We start from the raw sequence: 6,000 nt of genomic DNA, 5'->3' as shown, positions 1-6,000 counted from the left end.
TTTTTAAAAGGCACAAATTAAATGTTTTAAGATACTGAGAATCCATTCATTTCTTTATTCAACAGATATGTATTGATTACTTATTACGCATGCCCACTAGGGATGAGTAAGACAGAAACTAGTACGAAAATCTGTACAATCTTCATGAAAGTTATTTTCCATTATACATTTTTGTAAAATCCATAACCGCTCCATCTTCAGAAGCTCAAAGAAAATTATAAATGTCACTTAGGTTAATAGACATCTACTTAAGTCTTGATGAGAAAGCATGAGATTTTGTTAAAACTGATTCTGCAGTTTTCCCATAGGATTTCAGCGATTGCACTGTATTTTGATAGTTTGTTTACCCATTTGTTTTAAATACCAGGCTGTATAGGGCAATAATCATGCCTCACTCAGTGCCTGGCACATAATGGAAGTTCAGTTCAATTTGCAGATGAATGAAGGAGTGGAACTGAAATGGATTTCACACACGCAGCTACACAAGGCAACTTTGCAACATTTCCCGTATTTGATGCTTGATTATCTCTGTGATAGATGAACTATGATTGGATTGTACATTTCTCAAATAAGGACAGCAAATACAGATCTTTCTGGACTTACGATGGGGTTACTTCCCAATAAACCCATCGTTAGTTGAAAATATCTAAGTCGAAAATGAGTTTAATACACCTAACCTAGAAACATCATAGCTTAGTCGTCTGCCATAAAAGTGCTCAGAACACTTACATTAGCCTACTGTTGGGCAAAATCATCCAACACTAAGCCTATATTATAATAAAGTGTCAAATATCTCATGTAATTTATTGAATACAATACTGAAAGAGAAAAACAATGGTTGTCTGGGTACAGAATGCCTATGAGCGTGTGGGTTGTTTGCCCTGGTGATTGCATTGCTGACCTGGCACTGCGGCTCCCTGTCGGTGCCCAGCGTCATGAGAGAGTACCCTAGTACTGCATATCACCAACCCAGGAAAACATGTAAAATCAAAATTCAAAGTACGGTTTGTACTCAATGCGTATCGTTTTCTCACATCATAAAGTTGAAAAATGGTAAATCCAACCATTGTAAGTTGGGGACTGTCTGTACAGTAACCCATTAATATAGTGTTCATTAATTTGAAGTTCAAAATAATTCAGTCTTGGTTTTCCTGAAATTTACCTCTGCCTTACTAATGAAAAATGATATTTTAAACAAATTACAATAGACAAAATCAGTGACTCTCTTTAATGGTCTCTTGGTTAGAGCAACGAGGCTTAACATTTTAAAGCAATTTACAATAACTGATTGGATGCAAAAGGATGTCTTAGTATTAAAGTGTCAATTTAGAAAAAAGAGGCAACTGCACAACGAAAGGACAGCATTTATTTGGGGTCTTAGAATTGCAATTGGGGGAACACAGGTTCCCACAGCAGCCAGAAGAGCATTCCCCTGAGGAGTAAAAGTCAGGAGTGTTTATGAGCGGAAAGGAGAGCGCAGAACAGTCACCTCAGTTGTTTATAGGGAGGGCGAATTCAGGGGACAGCTCACGGGCTTACTCAAGGACATCTTGTTGTTACCAGAAATAGTATAATTCCTTTCTCAGCAAATAACGCCCTTTTGGCAAGTGAGCGAGGTCGGCGCAGTTTCATATTTTTCACAAAATGGAGTCACCGCTGACAGCTCTTCAACACAAGGTTCATCCCTGTAGTAACATAAGCCACACAGACCGCCGTGCAGAAACGCCTGATGTTTTCTTCTATCAATACACGTTGATACTTCTGCCCAGTGCAACCAAGCACCGTGTGTAATGCTAAAGACGACGACAGAGACTCTGTCTTCAGGATGCTTAGAATCGGGTTGGGATTCTGGTATATGAAAGAATTTTAGAAGGATGTAAGGCAAAACATGATTAAGAATACAGATGAAAAACACAACGTTAAAGGTAAAAAGTGAGCAAAAGCCCTCTATAATAATCACAATTTCTTGCAAGAAGCAGAAGTTCAATTTCACTTTTGGAGAAAGAACAATGTTTAAAGTCCCCTTTTCCTCAGTTCTGGAGGTCCCCCTCCCCCGTCCCCCTCCCCCGAGCATCCAGGCGTCTCCCCAGCAGAAATCCATCTCTCCCGGGCTTTCTGCCTTTTCTTCACGGCCTCGCTTTCCCTCTCCGGTAGCGAAGCCCGGGGCGCCCCCCTCAGCCCGCGGCCGGCCGGCGCCCCTCCGCGGGGCCCGAGGTCGCGAGGCCGGGCCGCCGGGCGCCCGCTGGCCCCGGCCGAGCCGCTTCCCCGCCCGGCCGGCCGCGGGCTCGCCGCGGGGCCTGCTGGGGCTTGTGGTCCCGGCGCCTTCTCGCGCCCACCGCGCCGGGGAGGGGGCGGCTGGGCGGCGTCTCACCCCCAGCCCGGCGCCCAGCCGCCCGGCGGGCGCTCCGCCTCCCGCCGCCGCGGGGTGGCGCCTCGCTCCCCGCCCCGGCTCTCGGCGAGGGCGGCCTCGCTGCTCTGCAGGGGCCCGCAGGTAGGCGGGCGCGCCCTGCACCCCCGCGCCCCACCCCACCCCACACGCCGCGCCGGCCTCGCCCTGGCCCTCGCCCTCGCCTCCGCCCGCCGCATCCCCCGCGCCCTTCGCGCCGCCTGGCTGTGGCCCGCCGTCGGCGCCGTGCACAGCGCTGTGGAGCTCCGCACGCTGTGGGCGTTCTCGTGACCGAATTCAGTCGATCCATCTGCACCGGAGCTTCTGGAGTTACTGCAGCATCAGCCCACAAGTTGGTGGGTTTCTCTGGTACGTTCCATGCCTCTGAGCGTGTTCAAGCCCGGCGTGACCACCAGAGTGGTTCCCGAGGCTTCCTGGAGGAGAGGCCTGTGTTTGAGGCCACTGGCGGGGCTGGGAGATCCACTCCTTGAGCACCCCGTGTATTGGAGGAACCGTGTACGGTGTTGTAGGTGTCAAAGATGGGACGCACATGGTCTCCGCGCTCAAGGAGCTCGCAGGCTTGCGCTGGAGATGGATATATCGATATGTAAGAAACATTTAGGGGAAAGGGGGAAATTGCATTAGAAGGATCGGATAAAATGCTGTGGGACAGAGAAGCTTCACGGAGATGGTGGCACTTTCAGGAGGGACAAGTACCAGATAGTTGTAAATAGAGGCAGAAGTGGGGAATACAGAACAGATGAAGGGGTTAGTAAGAGTAAAGGCAAGAAGCCAGGCATGCAAGGAGTAAACAGTGTTTCAGTGTATCCACAGTGTCCGAAGTGGCAAGAAATAAGACTGGAGAAGTAGCTTGAATTGAATTATAAAAGGCTTCCAGTAGCTTCCTACTCTGGAATTGTAGAAACACATTTTGGCCTTGAATTCCATCAGGATCCATAGATTATAAAGAAATTATTGTTTAATATTCATAAAATGCTCATAATGAAGAAAAAACACAATAATGTGGACTCTTCATGAGCAGGATATATTTTTCAGTAGCAAAATTTGTGTCAAATTAATTACACACACATTGATCACGTTCTTGGGCTTGTTTGTATTGCCTTTTTCCTATTTAAAGTCGAGAGATTTACAGTGTATTAGGTGGTTGCAATGAGACTCAGTCGCTTGGCAGAGATTTGTGTGTTGCTATCCACAATTCCACTTGTTTTTATTTGCGAAGACTTAATGCTTTGGAAGGGTTTTAGGTCAAGTGCGGTAAAGAGCATGTATAATTTGGAACATGGATAATCTGGGTGACTTTCAGAGCAGGGAAATGGACTACAAATGACAAAATTCAGAAGTAAAATTTTGACATGAAAGTCAGGAGCACAAGTTGATGATTCTGGGTACAGTTTTTATTCTTTTTTCACAAATGATGGTGGGAATACCAGTATTTGGAACCAGCTTTCCAAAGCCAGTATTTTGGAGGCCTTGTTAAAGCTTAGAAAATATAACCTTAATTATGTTTTAGCATGTATAAAGATGTTAGGAGTCTAGTGGATATTGTGGTGAAGATCAGAGAGAATCTTTTAGCTCTTTCATGGGGCATGTACATGTCATAATGTAAGTTAGACTCTGCTGTGCAAAGACAGCTGAAGCTGAAGGTCAGAGTCACAATTGAATTGAGCCAGTTAAATTGGGCTGGGTCACTTTGGAGCTTTATTGAGGGTAAACATGGCTGCAGTGGGAATAAGGGATTGAAGGGAGCTGAGACATTAGTCAGAAGGCTGATGCCCTCTTGTCATGAAGACAAGAGGTATTAATGGTTTGAGGAAGAAGTAGACACAATTTTAGATATATTAGGTTATAGAATTGACAAGGCATGGTATAGAAGGATAATCGGGGGCAGCAGTACCACTAAAGTCAGAGAATAAGGCATTTTAAGAGTAGGGGAGTGGTCATTAGGGTCAGAAGCTGCAGGGAGGTAGAATGAGAATTTGCAAGCAGCCATAAGGTTTGGCAATTATGATGTTATTTTCAACGTTGGTAAGAACAGCTAGGTCGGGTGGGGGTGATTAGAGAGGTTTTTTTTTCTCCTTTCTTTTTTTCTTTTTTGTAGCTGGGAGCAACCTGAGCATTGTTATAGATTGAGAGACAGAAGTCAGTACAGAAGACGAGATTGAAAGAGCAGAGAGGAGATGGTTGCTGGAGAAGATACAAGGGGTTGGTATGCAATTAGTGCATATTCTTAGAACATTGCTCATGGTATATAAGGACAGGAGGATGTCGGCCATTTGTTTTGAGGGGCATATCACAGAATAACCAGAACTTTCTTATTTGCTAGCGCAGTGCCTAGGATCCAGCTTGCTTGCCTATCCATTCATTCGTTAGGTCAGTCAGTCAGTATTTTTTCAGTGCTCAGGATTTCTGCTCTGAACAGACAGGTAGTGAGCTCAGTGGAACTGAGGGGAACTGACGTGGTCTAAGGGTTTCAAGGAAGGCATTTTCAAGGATAGAATGTTTAAGCGGGTACCTGAAAGAGATCTGTCTTACTACAAAGTCAGCCAACCCTTCCCCTTGCTGCCTCTCCGTTATCATCTCATTCCTGGTTCTCTTTCACTGTTGGGCTCAGTCTCCCCTCTCTTGAGCACTTGATATTTTATCAGTGGGTTAGTGGGGTGAGAAAACTTTCAGGAACCAAGGCTTTGCAAGGATCTTTCTCAAGCCAGTTATTGCTGCATTATGGTGACTAAATATGAACTAAGTGGCCATTTAATTTTATTCATGCTACATTGATTCCCATTAGGGAAAGAAAAGGGTCTTGGGAACGGCAAATTGATGGTCAGCCACAGCCACCACTGACTTAGCCTCTTAACATCCTTGGGAGGAACCACAACCAACACAGGGCCTGTCACTTCTTATTAGGAGTTTTTGATAACAGCCAATGAAAGCTACTTTTTTTTTTCTTTCATTTTAAATTTTAATGCTCTCCACTCAAGTGATGGGAATAAGCATCCACTCCTGTTTCTATCTGCAGGGAAGCAAAGGTACTGTTGTTGCTATGATTTTGCATTGATATAGCACTTGAGTGTTGGCTAAGTGCTTTTACAGTCAATTTTATTGTTTAATTTAAAAGATAAAGTCATCCTTGTCAGAATTCATTTGATGTTATTCAGAGAAAAGGATCTTTTGTAAAAATGGGCCTTCTGTGATGTGCAAGAACTCTGATCAATCAAAAGACCAGGTATAATACAAGACAATGTGAACAGCATCTGAAGAAATTTAGCTGTTCGTAGAGGACATTAGCCACGTGATGCCTTTTTGTTATCAGCCTTTACAGTGAGAGAAGTAAAATAAAAAACAAAAACAAAACTTTTAACAGTAGAAATACAACACTGCAGGAAACCAACCCCCCTCGTGACCTGGTTTGTAACTGGGGCACCCAGGGATGTTTTATGAGTGACAGTAGTGTCTTTTGATATACGTCCTTAAAGCATTAGGTTTTATTTAGAGCAAGTGTTGGCAAACTATTTCTCTCCAGGGCCACATGGTAGCTGTTTGAGGCTTTGAGGGCCATATTTTTTTCTGTCGCAACTACTCGGCTCTGAAGTTGT

General features: G+C 44.7%; 1 protein-coding gene across 2 annotated transcripts in view; it reads left to right on the top strand.

Moving 5' to 3' along the window:
* The first annotated feature begins 2,454 nt into the window (after positions 1-2,454).
* MEI4 (meiotic double-stranded break formation protein 4) overlaps positions 2,455-6,000 on the top strand; it is a 221,257-nt gene continuing 217,711 nt past the window's right edge. The window contains exon 1 of one of the 2 annotated variants that reach the window (XM_058566747.1): positions 2,455-2,755. The gene's annotated coding sequence lies outside the window, so the exon portion shown is untranslated. The remainder of the gene's footprint in view (positions 2,756-6,000) is intronic. The other variant, XM_058566746.1, reaches the window with a different exon arrangement.

The sequence above is a fragment of the Diceros bicornis genome, chromosome 23 (assembly GCF_020826845.1).
Source record: "Diceros bicornis minor isolate mBicDic1 chromosome 23, mDicBic1.mat.cur, whole genome shotgun sequence".
Taxonomy (NCBI): domain Eukaryota; kingdom Metazoa; phylum Chordata; class Mammalia; order Perissodactyla; family Rhinocerotidae; genus Diceros; species Diceros bicornis.
The sequence above is the reverse complement of the archived record's forward strand: the minus strand, read 5'-3'. Positions and strand labels throughout refer to the sequence as shown.